Source organism: Meleagris gallopavo, chromosome Z (genome assembly GCF_905368555.1).
Source record: "Meleagris gallopavo chromosome Z, MGAL_WU_HG_1.1, whole genome shotgun sequence".
NCBI classification, from domain to species: Eukaryota; Metazoa; Chordata; class Aves; order Galliformes; family Phasianidae; genus Meleagris; species Meleagris gallopavo.
Window position 1 is genome coordinate 31,277,813 of NC_139435.1, and position 25,228 is coordinate 31,303,040.

The following is a 25,228-nucleotide window of genomic DNA, read 5'->3' on the forward strand; positions in this document are numbered from 1 at the left end:
TAAACTGGATAAAGCATGACAGAACAGAATACTGAAAATATGCTGCTCACTTACAGAAAACAGCAGTGAAATCAACAGAGGAATTAAGCTAAAAAAACTTCCACTCTACTATGAGCAGAAGGAAAATATAAATGTGATTTTCAGACAGTGTCATTTGGTCCAGATGCATTTAGGGAGGAAGTCTGTCAGAGTTGATTTCTGCTTTCCTGTGGGAGTCCTTTGTTTCTAATCACACTTCCAGGCTCCTGAGGAGCAAAAGTTAGCACTAGAAAGAGCCTGACTAGCTCAGTAGAAAGTGACACATCAGATTAAGCTGTTGCTTACATTCAGGGTAGCTGTTTCAGTATCTTATACAACTTTCAGAAGATCACTCACACTAGCCCATCCCTGAAATCCTGTAAAAGGAGGATGTCATTATTTCCCTATCTAAAAAGGCAATTGTGAGTATGTGTGCTGAAGAAAAGAACTGGCCATAAGGAAGGATTTGAATAAACACTTACCTAAGTAAATAATAAATAGCATTAAACTGAAAAGTACATCTACAGAATGGAATTCTAAGAATTTTAAACCAAGGAATCCTGACCACATATTCCACATAAAGATATGAGGCAGAAAGACTTGGGAAGGTAAAATCTGGGCTCAGATTTCTACTACTCATACAGTGTAGAAATGCCTTCACAGAACATCTTTGCAGAAACCCAGCTCACTTCTATGTTTAAAATTTGCAGATAAAAACTTCTCAATACCATTAGCTTAGTTTGATGTTTCAAATATATGCATTTCTCTGTTCTGCCTTGTGTCTGATTCCAATTTTTTAGACAGGCTTAACTCATGCCTTAGGAAATTCATAGTTGTCTTTAACTTGACCAGTTGGTAGTGCAGCCTCTTGGTACAGAAAGGGGACTGTACTGCAACTGTTCACCATCCTTAGGGCTCTGATTTTAATTCTATCTTCCCCATCCTGCTGCCAGTTTTCAGAAAAGTCAATGATGGTATAATAACCTTGATTCCCTGAAGCTGACCACTTGCTACACAACTGTTACAGGCAATGGCACAAGCAAACACAATAGTGTGGCTCCGTAGAGCTTTACTGCCAAGCAATTCTGACTAAGAGAATATAAGGATAGGGAAGAAATTTCAAAAGCTACAATAGATGATGGGATTTAAAGAACAGTCACTAAAGGAGACGGTCTTGTTTTTCTCTTCTCCCCATTCTTTTTCATGCAAAATACAAAGAAAGTGCAGTAGAGCATAGCTCTGAAGTTAATACTTGCATGTATCTTTCTGACACTGTATTTATTGCAGTGACAGATAAAAAAAAAATTGCTCTTTTTGTGACTATGATCTCAGACTAAATCAGAACATAACAAAGCTCACAGCTGCTTCTTCAAGATTGTTGTGAGGATATATCTAACTTGAAAGAAAACATCACCTTTCTCCCTAGCAAACTGCGGCATTAAAGAGGAAAAGTGGCAAAATTCCAACCATAGCTTGCCAAAACTGAATTTCAAGGTATTTGTTTGAAGAATAAAAATATCCACCATGTTCCCAGCACTGAAGTATGGCTGTTTTTCATCCATCCAAATTTCCTGTGTTTTTTTTTTTATTAAAAACAATGTAGAAAAACCTTACAGAGACCACAAAAATGCAACTTCATATCATTTTTTGCTTTGAGAATTTTCTCCACTATTTATTCAAATAGTACCTCACACTTCACTGAACCTATCTTGCTCATTGTTTTCAGAAAGACAGAGCCTATTTCATTACAGCTGACTTTTCATTTAGCAGGTAATGAAGTCACTTTTTCCATTCGGATATGAGTAATCCCCACGGACAGCCTGATGCATAAAAGGGATATGCACCATGCCGACCAACATTCTGGTCAGTTAAGACTCAAGAAGTAGCTGAGAGTACACACTGGGCACTGGACTGGACCTAGGTGCTGGAAAGAAGTTCCTCATGCAGTTACTTTTGAGAAGGCCAGGCCTTTATTTCTACCTTTAGTTATAATCATCACTTTGGCTTTTTGAAACGGTTCATGTGATTTGATCGCTCATAGTAGCTGCTTGGTTTTGCCTGGCTGATACACGTACTGAAAACTGAAATACATTAAAACAGCAAGCATAGTTGGAGCTACAACAAATTTAAGAAGGTGCTTTAAGAACTTACCAAGATACCTTTGTCGCTCTTTTTTGGGCTTCTCTCCCAGTGACTTCAGCTTGAAAGCATTAAAATGAGTTCTTTATACATGCTTTGCAGGTGAGGGCTCTTTTCTTTTCTTTTCTTTTCTTTTTTTTCTTTTTTTTTTTTTTTAGCTTTAATTTGCTGTTTGATTCGCCCCGGGATTTCCAGGTGTTGCACGAAGGAGTAAAGTACAGAAAGTACCTCGGTTCTTGGTTGTCAGCCATTGGATGATGGCCACAGCATTATTAAACCATCCAAGCATGCTGGGTCTCAACCACAAAATTTAATTTTCCCTACTGCAGGGACTAATCAACTACCAGAGGCTCTAAGTCCTGAGGAGACTGTTTTTATCTGTATTTTTTTCTTCTAAAAACTGAAGCACAGTTAATTTTATAGTTTTGTCTATCCTCAGGCTTACAAACAATGACAGAAATGCAGCTTGATGAGAAACAGATAAAATGTGGAATTTATGCTTACACTATGACATAAATTAAAGAAAGATGAAAGGTCTAAGTAATTAATTGGACCGCCATATGTTGGATGGAAGGACCCCAGATTCCCTTGAGTGAAGGCGGAAAAAAAAACTATAAAAAGGAAAAAGATCTAAAAAAGAAGTAGCTACTTCTTGCTTTGTGTAAAAAAAAACTCATGGAGAAAAGTTACAATTCTTACTGCAATTGCCCATTTCCACAAAACTACTCCTATGGACAAACTGAATTCCCATTTCTGAGACTTCCCAAGACATTTACAATGCACACATTTGTATCTTAAATTTAGTATGCATAGGAACAATCAATCATGGGATTCATCACATAGTAACTCTTGAGCTTCTTGAGAAATTGCTAGCACAATACTTTTTTTCAGGAGCTCCATGCGTATATTCTCTACCCTAAAAATGTGAGCAGGCAATCGAACCATGTAAGTTTCACTTACTGAGAAGCATATGGTCTGATGCTAAAAGGAAAAAGCAGAGAGAGAAGAAAGGAGAGAAGGGAAAGAAATATTGCAGCTCAGCACCACTGCAGTATTCATCTACCTTATTTTTAATTGGAGAAGCTGTTTCTTGGAGTTCTCCCAAGAAAGACAAGGGGGGGAAAAACTCCACAATGAAAAAATGATACCTCAAACTTACCAATACTGGAGATAAAGGCAGTATTATGTACATGTTAAATTTTATCATAAAAAGATGGTCACAAGCAGCAGTTCACATGACTAAGACAGAATTCTTTCAAAGTGACGGCTGTTCAGGGTTTATAGGAAACATTATCTTTAAAGATATTTGGAAATAGAAGAAAGTTTCAACCAAGGAAAACAATTATAAATATTCTTAATTGCTTGGAAATAATTTGTCATACAAAATTGGACTGAGATACATTTATACAAAAGTTTCAGATGCATTGATGTTGTAATGCCTTTTAAAAGCTCAGCATGTTTTTGCACAGAGTGTTCCAATAACACATTAAAGAAAAGGATATGACTTTCACTTTTATCTTCTGCCTCTCTCCCTCATTCCATTCTCTCCTGCACTTCTTTCTCTTCAGTTTCTTTTTTCCTTTTCTTTTTTTTTTTAGTCTTTTTTTTTTTTTTTTTTTTTCCCTCTCTCTCTTTGCAGAGCAGAAGAGAGCATAAAATAACTGGACTCTGTAACTGCTACTCCATTTATTTTATTATTTCAGGAATTCTTTCCAAGTGGGGTTGCAATTACATTTAAAACTAGAGAATAATGGGCTATTGACATGTATATGGTTTTAGAAATATAAAGCCTCATTTTCTCAGCTGGAATTTCCCCACAATGTGCATTTACATTACATTAGAGATGCTCTTTTTAAAAAGAGCATAGCCTGCATTCAGACGTTTGACATTATCTGGGTCAGAGGAAGTGTTTAAAAGCAATAGCCTTACATCTACTGTGAATCTCTTACAGGCACACAGTGCATTAGTGAAAATGGGGGACACACTGAGAGGCTCTATATTTAAGCCATAGTTTATGACATACCTGCCTGCACCAAACATTAATCTGCAGGAAATTGATTGTCATGGTCATGGTCACTTGCTCCACTCCAAATGCATATACATTACTTAAACTGAAATCTGCACTTCACACCCTGTGCAGTTTGATGTGACCAGAAATGGTATAATCCATAAACTAGAAGTTTTTATGGTGCATATAACTGTTGTCATTTTCAACATATTTACCTAAAAATATAGCAGCTGCAAGCTTTTCCTTCTGTCTTAACAATGATGGCATTATTCCCCCTTTGCTTAGCTGAGGTCTAACTAGCTTGTCAGGCTCGAAATCACGTGGCACTGGTTAGGTATGTAAGCAACTCAGTACCTTTCTTGTTCCCAGAAGTGCCTAAGACATAATGAAAAAGGAATGCAGAAGTTTTTCACCTGTTATAATTGTCCTATAAAGCCCTATACAATGAACTCTTTGTCATCTTCCAAGAATGGGTCATTTGTGAATGGTAATGCTTACAAAAGTGTGTTTTACGAACAGAAAGTGTAACTGGTGTGATAATGCAAATGAAACCCAGGGAGGTTGCGCAAGATATCAGTAGTTTTTACCACTTGCAAGATTTTCAGATATCAGAGGTTTAATTTATCCTGCAGTGATATTCTACATTCTAATTGAAAAGTGCTCCAAACTAGTGCCATCCTACTGTAATTACTGAGAAATGAAAGTCAGCATAAACTATGTTTTTTTTTTTCCTTCCTCTTTTCCTGTTTCATTTCTAACTTTTCTCTAACTTTTTCACTCCTACTGCCTACCACCATCAAAAATTTCTCTCTTTTCAAGTCCTCTGTGTTACTGCTCTCCTTCTCTCCTTCTCACCAACCTGGTGTGACCTTTCCTGCTCACTTAACTCTTCATTTTTCCTAAACCTGCACAGTATCTATTGTACAATATGGCGCTCTCAGTATTTTTTCTACTGTCTTTAGCTGTATTTTCCACAGATTCATGAAATTTCTTGAGCTGGAAGGGACAAAACTTCTCCTTTCAAAACTTCTCCCTTGCCCATTCTGTTCTATATTCCGACCTGCAGACAACATTCTCCTATCTGTTTCCCTCTAACTTTCTTTTTAAGTGAAACCTATATTTTCTTTGATAAATAAACCCTTCTTGATGTCCTGTCCTCTCCTCACTTCTAGCTGGCAACAGCAAAAAGATATACATTAGTATGTTTGAATTTCCAGATCCAGTTTTTCTAGAGCTATTGAAACAACAGCTGTCATAGAAGTTGCTGCTTAGTAGACCACAAAATGTGTCCAAAATATGTCTGTCCCCTGACCCCTGGTAAAATGGAAAACCTAAAATTAACACCAAGACTCTTTTAAGATCGTGCAGGACTGGAGACCGTCATTCTTTCAAATTCTTCCAACTAGGTAAGGAGTGTAGGTGAGTCATGAAAAATGAGAACTTGAGATTCTGAAACTAGGAAATGTCTTTCTTCTTCCAGCCATAGTTTCATCATCTCTCCCCAGGATTCATAACAGCCCTAACATTGTCCTGGCCAAAAAAGCGTGTATTCTTCTGAAGGAAGATTTTTTAGCTCACGGTGTAATGGAGAAGAAAGAGAAGAGCTGCTTACATATATGTTTGGGTTCTCTGCCCCATCAAAATGAGAGATTTTATTATGCTTTTCTTTCCTCAGAGCTGTTCAACTCTTAAAATTCTTTTCCTCCTAAATGGAGAAGGTGTAAGGAAGTGGGAACAGATGGAGTGATGTTTTTCCATGGCATGTGGGCAGTTCCTGATCTTTCCCTAAATATAACCTACCAGGCAACTTGCCTGCTTGTAAACAAGTGTCATCTGTATTGCTTTTGTGTACTACGTCCTTTCACATGAGGTAACATGGTTTCACTCCACAAAGCATCAAGTCATACTTCTAGGTAACTCCAGAAAGGACAAGCTCCCATTCCTATTTTGATATTTTTTTGTCACAGATGAAGTTAGTACCTAGCACTACCTGTAGGTCTAGGAGAAAAGATGATGCTTGCAACTCTATTAACAACACTATGCATCCCAGTGCCTTTGTGGCCAAAAACAATCCCTTCAAAAGAGCAATCCACACTTTAAACATATTTTACAGTTTCAGCATATGGTAATGTATGTCCAAAACAGTAAATCTGATTATTATTATTGTTAGAGGGAAAAAAAAATATCTAACGTGGAAAGATGCAAGAAATTGTATTAGTTGCTAAAAGGAATTGGGAGAGAAGCAGGAATTGGTAGCAAGCAATAGTCAGAGATAAAGGCTTTAGAAATGGCACTGCTTTATCTATTTTAGCAAAAATCTTTGTCCTCTATAAGAGAGCATATATGCTTTTGAAACTGTTTAAAAGCAAAGCAAAGTAGAAAGGTGTGCTAACAGAATGTATAATATAATATACATAATATAATAATATAATATAATGCAATAGCAGAGAAACTCCTCTGAAATTCAACATCTATTAAGTAAAGAAATATTATCTCATATTTCTGGGATGAAGAAGTATTGAAGTCAAGCAGACAATTTTTAATTTTCTGATAAGCAGCAGTAGCAGATGTTTCCCTACAATTCTGTGATTTTGTAATGGATGAGGCCAGGCTCTTCTCAGTGGTATGTAGCAATAGGACAAGAAGCAATGGCCTAAAACTTGTGCATAGGAAGTTCCATACAAACATGCGGAAGAACTTCTTTACAATCACAGTGACAGAGCACTGGAGCAGAGAGGTTGTAGAGTCTCCTTTTTGTGGAGATATTCAAGATCCATCTGGACACCTACCTTTGTGGCTTATTGTAGGGTGCCTGCAGTAGCAGAGGGGCTGAACTCAATGGTCTCTTGTCCCTCCCAGTACCTGCAATTCTGTGATTCAGCAATTCTGACAACTATATTGCAAGTCAATAAATATTTAAACAAATCTGTAATGTTAGCAATTTTGCCCGATAAGCCAAAGTTTATTATTGAATATGACCTGATAATGTAGAAAGTGAGTACTTTGGCACATCTACTGCCTATTGCAGCAGCACAGATATTTCAGCAGTGCCTCATACAAGCTCTGTGAGAACAAAACAGTGGCCATACTGGAAGTGAACCAACATTCATTCATTTAGAGGTCAAGCAAATCATTCATGCAGACATTAAAGCCTAGGATGATGAAGTTTGCTGTCTGCCTTGAGCCTGAATCTGTGCTCTGGAAACTCTGGACTTGCACTTGAATCTGGTTACATCAGAATTCAAAAATAGAACTTATCCTACCTCTGAATACAAATGTTGATGAGGCATGTTTGCCTCCTAAGTGGCCCAGCTGCATGTCTAGATCATAAATAGCGGACAATTTCCCAATAGGATCTACTGAGAAATTAAGTCTGGAAAATGGTGAAGAAATCAGATAGCAGATAAAATCCAATGGTGGGAAAGAGGCAATGGAATCAATGTTGTTTTTTGTTAATGATCTTTTTTCACAGTTATTGCTGTCTGCGTTATTAAAAAAATAAGGTGACATTTTATAACTCTAAAGATATACATACATTAAAATGGAAAAACAATCACCAATGTTTGCTCCAATTGAACTGATACAACTCCAGTATGACCAAACATTAACATTTTGCCAGGAAATTCTTCATCAAAGTAAACATCAAAAGTGCATTCTGTTGCTTTAGTATAAATTGTAATAACAAACTGGAAGTATTAATAACTCCTGAAGGCTACAGTTTTATCACATTTATTCAGAGCATTTTACTTTGCACTATAGACTTCAAACCAATCTTGTAAGTTCTGCTTGAAACACCTGCAGACACTGGTTTCCAAGCTCTGGCTAAAATTGACCTTTGCATTATAATAGTCACCATGCTATTTCTTAGGGCTCATAGTTGGGTAAAATATTTGCAGACACTTCAGCTAAGGCGAAGATATAGATATGTGTAAGATATGTATCTTATACATAGATATATATAAGATATATGCAGGAAGAACATACATTCTTTTCTTCCTACAAAGTGTAGTTTTGCAAGTATTCAGTATCCATAGTCAAACACAGTAGCTTTCTTCCATTGACTTGCCTTCCCTAAGACTGCATAATTCCTACTGAAGACAATAAATGCAACCTGAAAATTATTTTTCAAGACCAAATCAATCAAAACTTTGAGGCTGTACATAGAGGTACACATATTGTATATGTCTGTACTCCATATATTTGTCTATATCTATATCTATAAATATGTACATCTGCATACACTCACAACCACAGGGAACAGAGAAGAGTACAGTTTGTGCTTTGGAAAGTGTCCTACAGCTTTCAGTTCTTGCAACAGCAGCTCCTAAAACTGCAAAGAGAAACAGGCTCATTTGATAACAATCACACTGCGAAGTCACAAACTGTAAAACTCCCCATGCAAACAGATGTGAAATCATTTTTAACTACCTCTTGTTAAACAGTAAGTTGCAATGAAAAGGTATTTTATATCAGATTACTTGTGTACTATATATCTTACAGACCTGAAAATGTTCTTGAGCATTTTAAATGTTGACTAAAAGGGAGCTGAAGAGTTAGAAGACCTATACAGTACTGCTGAGATTGTTCCCTGATGTTGGCAGCACCAGCAGTACTGTAAAAATAAAAATATAGAATAAATTTTTGCTGATGTTTTTGAGTAAATAAGAAGGGTTCAGGCAAGTTTACTTGAAATCCCTTTTTCAAGAAATACTGTGCATTAACCCCTGCCACCTGCAAGGCGGTTTGATTTGCTTGATCTGCTCCAACACCACCACTGCATTGAGGGGAATTACAAACAGAAATCATAAATATTCTGTTGATTTTATTTGGTTAGCACATCTAAATGCATTTTTCATAAAGAGATCAGATATTTCACAAAAACACAGAGTATTTCAGGCAAAGAACAGCAGAGCCATAAGGTAAATCTCTACACTTAGAAGTATTAAACTAATATTTCTTAGTAAGCATTATGTGTCCTTCATTAAAAGTAAAATAGTTTAAAATAGTATTCTCTGAAAGAATTGTCAGTAAGTAATTGGATATAAATTAGATATGAATATAAATTAGATATAAATTGGATATAAAATAGATAGAATCATTTAGGTTGGAAAAGAATTCTAAGATCAAAAAGTTCAACTATTCTAATATCATCAAGTCTAGCTGTTCTAGTCTGGTTCATATTCATGAACTTGTTTCCTACAATTAGGTGGAAGGGAAGGCTTCCTTTATAAAATAACATCTTAAGAATTAAACCTCCAGGAGAAAAATTTATCTGCCAAGCTTTTGTAAGCACTGTGCATTAGGGGTTCTTTAGATTGTGTTATGTATGAAGGATAGAAACAGATTGGTGAATGAGACCAGGGCTGCAGTTATAAAAAAAATTAAAAATAAAAAAACTAAGCTAGCAACTATGGCTCAGAACGGGAGGGCTCACAGATTAAGGACTAACAGCAAAAGGGATCTCCAGCCAAGACTGATGATCCGGGTCCAGAATGAGGTTTCAGCTGAAGATATGGTTTCAGTAAATGATCTGGAATGAATGCTTGATTCAGACTGAGACAGTAAGCTTAGAATAGGTTAAAACAGGAACTGAATCAGACAGAGGATGCCAGACAATCATTAAAAAAGAGAGGTTATAAACAGATGTGGTTCAGGTGTGGGTTTGTAAGACACAGATTCACAATTAAGTCCGAAACCAGATGAACAAATAGGAGGGGACTTTGGATATGAAGTTAAGCAGCAGTAATAGATTTATATTATCACAAAGGATAGTATCTGGAGTTCCTTGATCTGGCAGCACAATTGATTGAACTTGAAACTGAATGATCCACCTAATAGTCTGTGTTATGGATATGACAGGAGCTAGGCTAGGTCTAGTCGAGTTCCTGGAAGATGTTTCTGGCTAAATTTTACAGTCTTTGTCAACATTTACATCAACATTTGCAACATTTTTTACTGCATACTCAGCAGAAAATGTGAAACAGCTGTAGATTATGATCTGTGCATCAGAGGACTCTGCTCATTGGTCTTAAAGTGTTGTGTAAGTCACATTCACCCTAGCCTTGTGAAGATTCATGCTAATTGCTAATTTATTCTTTTATAAATGAAAGGAAGTATACAGGAAAAACTGAATATATTCTATGTATTCCAGCTAACCAAATATCTGAACTAGCAAAATTCACAGCTATTACTGTTGTTGTTATTATAATTGTCCTTTTCTGCCTAAGTATGTTAGCTCTTCTGCTTACCTAAGAGCAGAGATGCAGTATGCAACTTGGGGTAAGCCAACTAGGTGCTACCTATGAATACTCCAGAAAACAGAGAGAGCACAGAAGTATTAGGCCTTAAGCCTTTCTCCAAGAGTTCTTGGGAGTTCACTATCTCATCCCTTGCCTTGTATGGCACGCCTAAGAGAATGTGCCACTACTGAGTCACCTGGAAGACAGATTTTGGCACAGTTTCTTCTTTCCTGCCCCACATTTCATTATTTAAAAAAAATAAAAATGTTTTGAAGTGACACCAAGTTCTGCATACATCCAATACTCTTTTTCCCAAAGCAAAACTCTGTTTTCATAGATAAATAAACATGCTGTTTAAATTAGGGCACCATTTTTTGAAGGCATGGAATGGGAAGGTAAGGTCAAAAGGAAAAGTGCCGCAAGCTATTTTCCTGTCTTGAGAAAAGATGGGAAAACAGCCTTTGCTTCAGAGTAGGATTTGTTTGAAAATAAGAACACAATATTTGTTGTCAAAGCCTGGGGAATTTGCAAACATAATTACATCTTCAAAGTGTTATGGAGTCCCACAGTAAGAAAAAGATGTACGGATAGTTAGATATGGAGAAAGTCCTTACACGCACAATAAGTGCAAGTGAAATGCAGGAAACACAAAGCAGGGAGAGGGAAGGGAACAGGTTCCATGAGAAGTATATTACTCTGCTCCCCCTGCAGAGCTGCAGCCATGTGGGGTGGGAGGGACAAGATGACATGCTAATGAGGCTGAGCTAGATTATGCCTATTCAGAAAAACGGGTTGTGTTTGTTTTTTTTTTTTCTTCCTGAAGTATTTGTAAACTATCGGATTACCTATTTTGGCAGCAAATGCTATAGAGCCACTTCCTGAAAGGCATTATAAGCCAGATTAATGCTAAATCTGAAGCCAACCTTAAATTAATAAAAGTTTTCTGTATTCTTTTTCACAGGACCAAAATTTGCTCTGGTGTAATGAAAAAGTCCATTTCAGACTAGCACCTATGATTTATTCTCTTGCAGTTTTGGGCTTTTAATGCTTCTTCCTTTATGTTTTGGCTGGAAATGACTTTTAATTTTTCAGCTTTTTTTGCAGCTATTGCTACTGTATCTATGCACCTTTCCTCCTGCTGTATTGTGAGGACTTTTCTTTCTGTGAAAGCTTTTCCCTGGATTCATCAATTGGCTTTTCTTTTTATCAAGACATCTAGCCCAGTATTTCTCCAGTGGACTGTTTTCTTTATAACTTTGAGTAAGAGCTCTTTGTCAAGCACTCTCAGTTCTTGCCTCTGGTAGGAGGTGAATGCAAGATAAGCCTTGCCCCTTTCCAGACCTCTCAGATGGAACTGGCTTCAGGCTGTATAACTTCATTATGTAATTTAGCTTTTAGCAATAATTTCAATTTGGATGACGTTCATATTTTTCATGAGTTATTACCTAACATCAAAAGCAGTATCTTCATAGTTGCATCAAGACACAAGGTCTTATTCAAATACAGAAGATATCACAGCAGAGAGAATACATTTAACAAGTGCCATGTCATCAGTTCTTTTTCACAGTTTTTCTTCAATAAGGACAAATCTTTCCACAGAATGGCTAATTTATGGTTAATATCATTTTAGGAACAAATAGTTCTTTTTTAATGAACAAGGTAGCCTGTAAAAGGGCCTGGTATCTAACAGCATATAATTGTTCCATTAGAGAATGATTGTGAGTACTGAGGGCACTGGCATCACATGGTACTCCTTGCCATTACTCCCCCTTCTCCCCCCCCAGTAGTTGCACTGTTCAGTACACTGTGCCCTTAGTTTTATGCTTGCTGAGTTTATCTGGAGTGTTCAGATCCCTAACTGTTCACAAGCCACCCCAGCCACGGCCATTGCTATGGGAAGGAGGGGCACTATATGGAACTCTTTCCTTTGAACCATGGGATCTGAACAGTTACAGAATTTTGCCTATCTCTATCTTTCCTGTATTCAGGCTGTCCCGGTTGTAGAAACACAACCTTATTGATGCATAGCTTTTGGGATTCTTGTACTGATGTGCTGTAACCCTCCTCTCCCAGTTGCTTGTAGTTTGTGGTGCCACCAGAGTCTTTTTCCTTCCTGCCTCAGAATGGTTTCTTTGACTACTTATCTTTGGATTTAAAACTTGCTCAGTGAAAAGAGCATCCCCTCAGTATCAATCCTTAAATATGCTCATGTTTTTTAATTCTGACTGAATAAAAAAAACAGACAAGAGGATAATGGTCTTGTCATCAAATCATTTCAAATGTTATTCTTAACATTCTCCTCATGAGAAGGGAAAGCTGAAAGACCATAGGCAGTGAAGTGCCATTTCATTGTAAGCAGTCCATAAAATCTGAGCTCCACAGATACTTGACAGAATTCTGATGCTGCAGTACCTCTGCTATATCCAGTTTTTGAATATGTGACAGATGACAGTCTCTAAGTGGTTTGGTTTCTGAATTTCACAAAGAAGAAAAGATATTTTTAAAACTTGTGATGGTGTAAACTTAAGTTCATTTTTCTTTACCCCATATTTTTGTGTGCTATCATTGAAGACACAGAGCCTTTGTAACTTTTCTCCCCAAATCCACGCATTATTCATTCTTGGTATAGTATGCTGACCAGAATATAGCCCAGCTTTTGCTTGGCATTTGGCTTTGTCAAAGAATTCCTGTAGATTGGATGACTTTTATCAGTCCTAGAAAGAAGACATTTACAGAAGTGTTTTCTCTAACGTTTCCAAAATTTTGAGGTCTGTGAAAGGGAGACAAGGGAATTCCTAGAGCAGTTTGCAGAAGAATGAAAATGCAGAATATCTGAGTATTTACATCAACCTGTGTGTATTTAACACCTCATAGGATCATCACAATGTGTTTCAGTATTTTTGCATGTAAAATATTCAGCCCAATGAAAAGTTAATGGCCATTCTGCCTGAATCTCACTAGTTAAATGAAGTAAGTTTTTAAAGGTTGTGAGAGGAATTTGTTTACTTGTTCCCATGAAGTTATATATTTCCTTCAACACATGCTCAGTTTCTGTTATTAACATATCCTCTGTGGAAGTAATTTTCTTTTCAAAACTGTTAGTGCCAGTTCTATATGACGTTTCTTTAGTGGCATTCCCAGAATGACAAGGTGTTGTAATACAATAACCTTTATGGAAACTTGCACAATACACATATACCTGGCTATATTTACAGCAGAAGCACTTGGCTGCAGATAAAAACTGAGGGTAGTCTGTGACATAAAGAATAGGTAGAAAAATAAGAGTACAGATTTTTAGCTGCATGTATGTCTGTGGAAACTCTGGATGAAAATCTTATTCGGTTTATGTAACTACTAGCTACCTAGCTCTGTGCAGCTGGTTAATATTCCTATAGGCACACACATATGCAAATGATTCTACTTTTTCCACTATGAAATCCTCTTTGACAGAGCTTAATAACTGGGCTCTAGACTCACTACTATTTAAACTGTACAATTTATCTTCAGATATTTGTGTTGTTGTTTGGTTTCCGTCGGATAAATTGTGATTGAAATTGATTTGGATAGTTTTCATAACTAGAGAAAAGCCAATATAAATTTTATTCCGAGCAAATTTTGGATATTGAGCTATTATTTTTTCAACTGACTAGAAAAAAATCATTAAGAGGAAATAATTGTCACAAGATCTTAATAAAGAACATGTCAAACCTTTTATATCTGAAAATAAAAGACTGATGCATTTTGTATAAAAAATAAATTAATCTAATGACGAAATTAATTTTTTTCTTCAAGATTTTATTTTATGCCCAGCTCATGTATCAAGCAATTAAAGTCTAAATTCTACAATTTATTTGATACTGGCTATTTTCCTGTTGATGGTACCAATTATAAACATAATTCTTCAGCTTTACATTTTAAGGTAAGTATCAGTGCTAACACTTTTTCCTTGTAAAATCCTACAATTTGTGATTTTGTAATGACTAGTTATGATACTGTGCACCACTGTCCATTTACATTACACTGCGAACCTGATCCAACTCCTGTATAACCCCATAAGAATGTCTCCACTGACCACACTGAAGTTCATAACTACCACAATACCAGATCCAAATGCCCTAAGCTTTGAGAAAGGTTAGAACTTTATCCAAACTTTTGATTCAAATCCTTCTGTAGTAAAACTACAAAGTAAATTCTTGATTTCATCTTAGACTGCAATGCATATTCTAATTGTGCAGAATTTTAGAGAAGAAATTAGGATCATAATGACATATAAGGAGCTGCTAGTCTGCCAGCAAAAATACTCCAGCAAGTATTTTCATTGGCAACCGTAATAGAAAGCCTATTGCTATGTTTTGACATTAGTGTATGTTTCATTCCAAGTGTATTATTTATAGTACTGTTCACATACATACTGGTCATTTTTTGTCTGCTTTGTTTTTGTTTATTTCTTTAAAAAAATATAGTATAATGTTGATATCCTTCTGAAAAATAACTGTGATATTTGTGCTTTTATCATTAATAAATGCGCTTATTTGGTAGATTCAGGCTCACATTGTCTTACATTAAGGACAGATAGCAACGTTTTTTAGCTTCCATCAACCATGCTGGATCATGAAACTTGACAAAAAAGTTGTGGAATCTTTTCTTTCCAATTTCATAAAAATTCCTATTAGGTACACATAAGCAAACAAAAGACTGAAGTACCCGCAGACATAAAAATCAGAATAGAATTTGTTTTGCAGGCCATTATTATAATGGCGTGTGAGAAATCTTAACTATCAGATCACAGTTTAAATTCTGAAGGGTACAATTGTCATTACAATTGTTTGGATTGTATATTTTTTCTTGAAAGCTCAAGATACAATCCCAGCATGAATTGCTGGGATACTTTTAAAACATCCTTACCATGTAATTATTTTTCCTAATCACTTTTTGATTGTTCTGGCTTTGAACAAATCATATAAATATGAAGAAGATAGATCAAATCTATGTCTAAATATTTGCACAAAATCTCTATGCATGCATAGCTTACAGTATCATAATTTGGAGCATATTTATACTTTACATAAGAAGATAAAACCATTTCAAAATTTAACCTTCCCTGAGCAGTTTAAATTTGATACGTTTTTCCAGAAGGAGAAATTTGTTGAGAGACAGGTATAAGTGAGTGTATACAAGACCAAGTGAATCTTGAGATCATAATTTTGTAAAATCTTATCTTTGCCCACAAACATAGGTTTTCAGCACAGTAAATAAGCATGTGGATAGAGTAGAAATATTTTTCAACCTATTTTTTATTTATGTCTTCAAATACTTGAAAATGACCACCAGTTTTGCTTCTAAAAAGAACTTGTGGTTTGTGCAAATTGCCAAGTCCATGGCCATAATTTAATCTATGCACTTGGTTTTGTATTTCTGAAAATATAGGAAGTCCAGTTTTTTTGTCATCACTGAACCTCCAAAATCCAGACTAGCACATTTTAATTTGGTGGTGGTAGCCCAGCTCTCATTTTCATCACCTATCACAAACTCTACTGAACATCTATTTGTGAATAGACAAAAGATGCTTTAAAATAGATATAAGGAGTAAATGTTAAATGATTTACTCTTGTCCTATCAATTTGCTGCTAGTCACAATTTTGTGATCTTGTAAATTTAGAAAGCAAAGTAAATTATCTGTCTGTTTCTGTTTTTAATTAAAACTTACTGGTTTTGCACATCCACACACACAAAATACCAATTCCTCTTCAATTAAAGAGTGTCACTGCAACCCCACAAATGTTTAGCATGGTAGTAGATTTGGAGCCATTACCATTAGGAACTGCTGTGCATCTACTGTACAATCCAAAGACAGCTGAAATGCTGTGCAATCTAATTCTCAGAACAGCACTTCTTAGAAAACTGGGCAATACATAGAATACTATATCTGGATGTCCCAAGATAAATGTTGCCTAAAAGAAAGAAATCATTAACTTGTTTCTCTTCATTGCAATGAGAAAATTAGTGTGGTCAGGAAAATCTGGAAGACTGTTAGAAAAAAATCGTTGTGGTCTGGTTTGAAACACATCAGTGGATTTAAAGAAAATCTTTGCTTCAGGAATGTTTTTATTTTGGGAGGGGAGGGCGGGGGAGGCGGAATCAAAACGTGGAACTATTATCAAGCCAAATTTTATTGAACATATTAATTTCAGAATGCATCTGCCTTGCAACGCAACTCAGTGTTCATCTTTTCCTCAGATAAAAGGCATATTTTTCAGTATTTTAGTGCAGAATGATTAGAATTATTCAGATTAATCTTCAAATTTTGAGGTTCATCCAAACTGAACAAAGAAGTTTTACTTGTCATTAAAGACAGGTAGTTTCTCTAGACTGATACTCAGGTGGTCAGAGTTGTTACAGAACTACCAACAAAGTTCTTACTGGACTTGGACATGCCTGTTTCTTATTTTCCCATGCACAGAGTTAGCATCATGACTCCTTAGTAAAAGCTTTGATTTGCTGTTGAAATGTGCTATTTAGGAACATTAATATTATTTATTTAAAAAATAAACAGAACCCAAACTGAGCACTCCCCAAACTGTGAGAGAATGCTGAAACCATATCCAAAATTGTGGTTTTAACTCAGCTGTAATTTACAAATTATAATTGACATGGAGCAGTGCAATGATAAATTCTACTCACCATCCAAAGTGAAAAATATAAGTGTTTTCTTTGAACTACAAAAAACAAAACAAAAAAGAGAGAGAGAGAGACAGTAAGAAGTTTGAGATTCTTTGCTCTCTTCAGATAAAAAAAATAGAAGATACTGACCTGAAGAAATAAAGTTTGCCATCCTTTGTGGGACAGTACCCTTCTGAAATTTCAAAACAAATTGAAAAAGCTGATAAACAAGTGTTCTGATTACAGCAACTGAGCAGAATTAAGCAGGAGCTTTCTAGTGAAAGAAAAAGGACCCAGGCACTAACTATTGTGGAAGCCAGTTTTTAAAGATTCTTACAGATTTAAAAGTCTCCCTATAAACATATCCATATTTATTCCTATGCTAATTTAATCTTATTAATGACAATTGTTTGACTCACAGGTTGTGAGAACTAGAAAGCAGATATTCAATTGCTGAGTGACCTCACTTCCAATTGACCTCAATGTAAATTACACCTCAGATTATATTCTGACAAATCAGGGTGTTGAGAAAAGCATTAAAGAGCATTAATGGCTAGAAACAGATTTTCAGCAATGCTAAGAAACAAATCTTTATTGATGACCTGGATGAGGGCATCGAGTGTACCCTCAGTAAATTCGCAGATGACAGCAAGTTGGCTGGAAGTGTGGATCTGCCTGGGGGTAGCAAGGCCATACAGAGGGATCTGGACAGGCTGGAGAGCTGGGCTGAAGCCAACGGGATGAGGTTTAACAAGACCAAATGCCGCGTCCTGCACTTCGGCTACAACAACCCCAGGCGACGCTACAGGCTTGGGGCGGTGTGGCTGGAGGACTGTGTAGAGGAAATGGACCTGGGGGTATTGATTGATGCTCAGCTGAACATGAGCCCACAGTGTGCCCAGGTGGCCAAGAAGGCCAATGGCATCCTGGCTTGCATCAGGAACGGTGTTGCCAGCAGGAGCAGAGAGGTGATTGTTCCCCTGTACTCAGCACTAGTGAGGCCGCACCTCGAGTACTGTGTCCAGTTTTGGGCCCCTCACTGCAAGAAAGACATTGAGGCCCTGGAACGTGTTCAAAGGAGGGCAACAAAGCTGGTGAGGGGTCTGGAACACAGGCCATATGAGGAGAGGCTGAAGGAGCTGGGAATGTTCAGCCTGGAGAAGAGGAGGCTCAGGGGAGACCTTATTGTTCTCTATAACTACCTGAAGGGAGGTTGTAGTGAGCTGGGGGTCGGCCTCTTCTCTTGTGTCATTAGCGGTAGGACCAGAAGGAACAGTTTCAAGCTACAGCAGGGGAGATTCAAGCTGGACATTAGGAAGTATTACTTTTCAGAAAGGGTGGTCAGACACTGGAATGGACTGCCTAGGGAGGCGGTGGATTCGCAGACCCTGGGGGTGTTCAAGGAAAGACTGGATGTTGTGTTGAGGGACATGGTTTAGTGGGAGCTATTGGTAATAGGTGAATGGTTGGACTGGATGATCTTTCAGGTCTTTTCCAACCTTGGTGATTCTATGATTCTATGAAATTTGTCTTTGCAGCCAAAAGTAGCCTTTGACTGTCATCCTGTGAAATAATTCATAACTCCTGACAGCTGATCAGTTTTAGTATGAAGCAATTATTACTGACCATTAATAGAAATTTGTATATTTTTTGTATTTGCCTCAGGCTGAACCTTATTTTTAGTAAGAGTGGAACCCTTGTTAGGGGGTACTAAAAGTACTAGAATTCAAAGACTAAGCATAACTTTTCTATGAAAATCCATGAAGAGAATGATTTCATATGTCATAAGGAGAAGTATCACTAAAACAAAATATAATAGAACAATGTATATAATAAATGCACATCAAGCATAACATCAATATAGATGGTACAGAACCGGGAGGAATGGCTCTTATATCAGATGATTGCACTGCTATCCAGAGGAAGCTCAGGATGGAGAAATGGGCTGACGGGAATGCATTAAAAAGCTTTTCTTCTGTATACTGTACATGACTGGAAAAGATGTCCATATTATAGGAGAAAATAATTGTTTTCTGTGGTTTAAGCAGTTCATTTGGATCAAACTTCAGATAAAAGATGCTGTACAACAAGCTGAAACTGCTGTGTTGCCAAGGGAGCAAATTTGAATGGACATGAGTAGTGATGAAAGAAAGATATTGTGGAGAAGAAATAGAACAGGAAGACAATGTACTATGTGGGGCAAAGAAAAAATGCGTTAAATGAATTTATGTTTTACCCATAGCCAACTAAAGCACAAGTGGTGGCCTGCTTGAGCCTGGCTTTAGTAGCCTGAAGAAGAGAAGGTGCATGTGTTTGAATAAGGTCATATCTTTCTCTTCAGACATCCACATTTCATTCCTCTTGGCTAGAATACTTATAGGGTAAAATTACAAAAACCAATCTATGCCTAAATGCAGAATGTCTTCCAGATATCTAGGCAAATGTATGAAATATGAATGCATATTATCTTTCAGGTTTATTTATGCACAGTGAAGAGTTATGAAACCTTTTAATTTCAATTACCACTTTAATTAACATAATAACTTAGAGTAGTATTATTTATTTTGTTTTGGCTTCCCCCCAAGTCAAAACCACAACTCTCATTCTATATATCTTCCTTGGCTAACAAATATTCTGGCTTTGCAGTTTTTAAGTCCTGTTTGTGTTCTTTCATTTTGCTGCCAGACTTCCTATTTGCTTACATGGGACACACTCCTCCATTTGCTATCTCATAACTATATGAAATGTAATAATTACCAGGTGAAGTGTCACAGGCTTTGAGAAGTAAATGCCGAATTTCAACATTGTAGGAGTTGCATTAATAGCTATAAGAGAATACACAACTAATAAATCAGAGAGACGATGCAGTCAAAATTACACAGAATTAGAACAGTTTTTTTGATAGGTCACAAGTATAGGGAACAGAAACATACTTTAGAAGTTTATGACTGAAGGCATTCATTATGAATTTCTTGTGTCCTGCCATTCACAAGAGTGAATAAATGCTTTGCAGGCCACTTAAATAGCAAAGTTTTTTCCCCACTGAAAAAAAAGTCATAGTAAAAAGACACTTGCTGAAAAGAGTGCTAAAAAGAGAAGTGAAACATGCTTTGTCATTCTTATGTTGCAAATGAACAGTCCTGATGCAACACACCAATACAAAAGAAGAAAATCCTAAAGTAAAGCTTTGATCTTATATATATTCAAAATGCACCAGAAAATGTCAAACTAATGAAGTGTTTTGTTATAGAAATTGGGCTCAAATACTTGAAGATCCTAACCTGTTGAGTATTTCTGGAGTATTATAGAACTGCAAATTCACTTAGGTTGAAAGAGACCATTTTGATCAAGATCAACCTTACCTATAAAGTCCCATCTATAAACCATGTTCCTTAGTGTTGTGTCCATGTATCTCTTCAGTACACCCAGACTACACTTCCCTAGGCAGCTGATTCTCATTTTTGACTTCCCTCTCCAGTAAGGTATTCTTCCTCACACTCAATCTAAATGTGCCCTAGTACAACTTGAGATCGCTTCCTTGTGTCCTCTCACCTGGCATTTGAGAAAAGAGACTGATGCCCTCCTAAATACACCCCCCTTTCGGATAGTTGTAGGGATTAATGAGGTTTCCCCTCAGACTTCTTTTTTTCTGGACTAAACAACCCCAATTCCTCAATTACTCTGCATAAGTCTTCTTTTCTAGTCCCTTTTCCAGCTTTGATGCTCTTCTCAACACATGCTCAAGCAACTCATGATCTTCCCTAGCACATAGGTGTGGCTGACAGATGGCAGTAGTTCCCTGGATCATCCATTCTACCCTTCTTAAAATTCAGCATGACATTGCTTTTCCAGTCACGAGGGACTTCACCTCACTGCCATGGCTTTGCAAGTATCATTGAAAGTGGCTGGCGACTACAGCAGCCACTTCCCTCAGGATTCTGGGATGCATTTTATAGATGTTCAGGTTCTTCAGGCGGTCGTGAACCTGGATCTTCATTTACAGCAGGAGGGATGTTGCTCCCCAGTGCACACCTTCTGATCCATCTCGCTTCTTGTCAGTGTCTTCCAACACAGGATGCTGGCTACTCTGGAAACAACTGACATTACTCATAAAGACTACAGGAAAAAAAGCAAACAAACAAACAAACAAACAAAGTACTTCAGGTTCTCCTTTTCCTGTTGATGTATTTATGAAAGCAGTTTTGATTTGTCTTTTACTGCACCAGCCATGCAGAGCTAGCTGGACTTTGGTCCTTCTAACTTTCTCCCTGCACAGCTTCCTGACACCTCTGTAGTGCCCTGCCTGTTTTTCCAGAGTCCCTAAACTTTTTTCTCGAACTCCTGAGGAAGCTCTCTGTTCAGCCATGCTGGTCTTCTCTCACACCAGGTTGACTTTGAGTGTGTTGGTAAGGCCTGGTCCCCTGCCTTTGAAATTTTATTATTGAAGAAGGCCCGACCTTTCTGACACTTTTGCCTTTCCAAACTGCATCCCCGGAGACTCTGTTAGACAGGTTAGTCAAGATGCTAAAGTCTGGTCTCTGGAAATCCAACTGCTTTCCTTACTTCACCATGGATCACAAACTTAGCTGAATATAAAACAAGAAAATCTTGGAGTAAGGCTTTGATTTTATATTTTCAAAAGACATCAGAAACTAATTATGACCTAATACAGTTTTTTATCAGAGAAATTGTGTCCTAAATACCTAAAAGTCACAACCTTGAAGGTGCTGAGTATTTCTGGAGTATTGCTGGCACTCATTCAGAACTATATTCAGATCAGTTCTAATGACAGTGATTTTTCTTTATGCTGGTACTTAATCTGGTTATCAGTAAAGTCAAACTAGTCTGATCTTTGATTATGTATTTTCACTATTATTTTTATGTTTTTAGGCACAACATTTCTGGCCCATCCAAGCAGCACACAATAAATGTAAAAAATTGTTATTAAATGCAGCACTGCACTAAACAAAAACAGTATAATTTAAAGACTAAGAAACCACAGGCATACATACAGTCCTGTGATCCTCAAGGTGCATTGGGTTACTTTATTTTTATATAGAGATCATGATGAACATGGAAATATAAAAAAGTATATTTTAGTTCAGAGAAAACATATTTCCTGCAGAGCAAAATGGAAAGGAACAATTACAGTCTTGACATTGCCAAACACTGAACTTCAGCAAAAGGGTTATAAAATTAAAAGCAAGAAATGTCATTTTCCATAAGCAACATGATACAGTATGTGATATATTTACAGTAGGATGTGAATATTTGCGGCTGTAAGTTTGTGATGGAGAGATCATTTCTCCTTCTCCATTTCAAACAGTGGATTATAATTTTTGGATGCTGTTCAAAATGTATAAAATTCAAAGACTGGTGACATAAGTTCACTTCATCTATGGTTTCATTTAATAGGGCTTTGCTGTATTATTTTTTATAACTATACTATTTTCTGCTTTATTGCTGAATCTTTCAGCTATCTCACTTTATAGAAAATGTAGTTGTTTCATGATTTAATAAATGAGCTGTAGTGGTGTTACAGTGGTTGCATGTCTATGTGTGCATGTACCTACCTATCTATACCTACGAATATATATATCTCAGAACACTCACTGTTTTAAACTTTAATCATGCATAAAAACTGCGAAGTGCTCAGAGTTTGAAATGCCTTCTTGAGTGCTACAGAAATAAAATTAGAGTAGGTTTGGCAGAGTTTAGGATGGATCAACTGCCTAAAGGTACAGTGTTCCATTTTGCTGTGATAATCTCTGGAAATATAGCTTCTATTCCAGCCAAATTAAACTCCCCCCAAAAAGTTTAGGAGTATGTCAGCCAGTAGCAGCTGTAGAACTGCACATTTTCCCTCTTGCTATACTTCCCACCATACATCAGATCATGAATGCTTTTCCTTGCTTTTGACACTCCATTTAATACTCCCAGACTGAAGTGCACATCTAGAAAGCTTCCTCATGGACAGGAGTTTCCACACTTATGTTTCAGCCTGGCCAATGTTGCAAATGAAGAAACATAGGACAACTTCTCTTTGGCATCTAACAAAAATTGCTGGCTTGTCAAAATTACATGTGCATAGGTAAGGAGATGATGAAGGACTCAGTGCAATCGTGTGGGCTGGGAAAGGCAAAACGTTCTTATTAGCATGAGCTCCCTCGCACACACATGGGGTCTCAGAAAAAAAGAGTAGGTTTAGGTACTTAAGTTTATTCTGCTTTTCTGAGAGAACCACAGACCTACCTCCATTGCAATTTTAACACTTTAGTGTCTTTGTAACAAACTCTAAATTCTGGAGTCATTCTTTTGAGAATCTCAGCTTTCATCTGGATAAAGACTACACAAGCTGTAAGAATTGAAGGAATAGAACGAAAGCATAAGATGGCTATTTTGAAAAATCCTACAATGTCTGCATCAAGTTCATTTTTATGAGGAAAGGCTGAGCAACCTGGGTCTGTTCAGCCCTGAGAAAACAAGACTCAGAGGGGATCTTACTAATGTTTATAAGTATCTTAAGTGTGGGAGTAAAAGGGACATGGCTTGACACTTTTCAGTGGTCCGTGGGGATGGGATAAGGGGAGATGGCCAGGGCATAGGAAGTTCTGTATCAATATGAGAAGGAACTTCTTCACGGTGAGGGTGACAGAGCACTGGAACAGGCTGCCCAGGTAGGTTGCGGATTATCCTTCTCTATAAGGAGACCCATCTGGATGCCTACCTGTTCAGCCTGCTGTAGGGGGGCTAATTTGCAGGGGGGAGTGGATCCAATGACCTCTAGAGGTCCCTTCCAACACCTACAATTCTGTGATGCTGTGATTCTGAGATTCGCTATTTTGAAGCACTACTCGCACCTACTAAGCAATGCTGAGTGTGCTCAGTTTTGACTTGTAAATTCTATTTTGTACTGTGCTATGTTCTATATACTTTTGATCCTGAGGAAGACTGAATGTTTCCAGCTGAGTTCCTTCCAGAGGAAGAAAAGCATTTTAAAGCTGTTCCTTAGAAGCTACAAAACAAGATCCTATTACAAGGATGAGTTATGGACTTAAATATAGAAAAACCTTCATCTCAGTGCTAAATTAGCTGAATATTTTCAAAAGATAGAAAACAAGCAGTAGTAGGATATTAGGAAAAGAATAGAGAAATTCACAGTCAATATAAACATAAACACAGCTAATATGAAATATAAACTGAAAAATGGACAATTTTCCTTCAAATTAAACATTATGTACAAATAGAAAATCAAGGCATAGTAGAGCTATGCTACTGCAAAACAGTGAAATACTGACCAAGCTCCATAGGTTGCTCTGAAATTAATACCTCCTATTTGTTTCCATGGAAACTTCAGCTGAGACCGAGAGCACAACAACACTATTGATAGAGCAAATTCTCAGCTACAAAACACTATTTTCCAGCATAGTCACCACCATTAGCTACGCATTTCCACCAGTGATGTACAAGAGTCTGCATGTTGCACTCACAGAACTCTGCATAGTCATCTAGAACATGGCATGTCTTTCATGTCACTGTCACCACTGCTAAAATGCACCACCACTTCCTCACTGTACTCACATCCACTATTGAGTTTCCATATGTTCAGGGAGTGTCCATAAATGTCAATAGCTGCAATTTTTTCTGCACAGAGGAATTCAGTTCCACACCTTTGCTTGATACTGACGTCCATGTCCGGTGCCATTCTGTCAGACTGCCTCTCTGCTGCCATCCGTTACATGGCAACAACAAGGAATGGAATATTTTCATAATAAAATAGGATATATTACTTTCAGAGCAGCCTGTGTTGTTTCAGCAGGACAAGAGATTCATAAGGTGGGGAAAAAAAGGAAAGCATTGTTTTGTGATTTAAAATAATGCTTAGAATATGGAAAATGAATGATTTTAAAACACAAGGAACAAAGAATCAGTTACATATAGAGACTTCTTTTATCCTTACCCAGTGTGGCTTCAGCTATTGTAATTTCTTTAACAGAAGAAGCAAAGCAGAAAGGAGTATCCTTATCTGAGCATAGTAGGAATTGTTTAAAGGACAGAGAACAGCAGAGAAGCTGAAATTCCATGCTCTCCCTAGGAAGGTGGTATTCCTTTTCTACAACCTATGGGAACACCAACTGCTATATAATTAAAAATAAAGTTTTTA

General features: G+C 37.0%; 1 long non-coding RNA gene across 4 annotated transcripts in view; it reads right to left on the reverse strand.

Annotated features, from left to right (window-relative positions):
- LOC146542192 (uncharacterized) overlaps window positions 1-3,028 on the reverse strand; it is a 55,527-nt gene extending 52,499 nt beyond the window's left edge. The window contains exon 1 of one of the 4 annotated variants that reach the window (XR_014880415.1): window positions 2,170-3,028. This is a non-coding gene — a long non-coding RNA (uncharacterized LOC146542192). The remainder of the gene's footprint in view (window positions 1-2,169) is intronic. The other 3 variants (XR_014880416.1, XR_014880413.1, XR_014880414.1) reach the window with 3 other exon arrangements.
- Window positions 3,029-25,228: the final 22,200 nt, after the last annotated feature.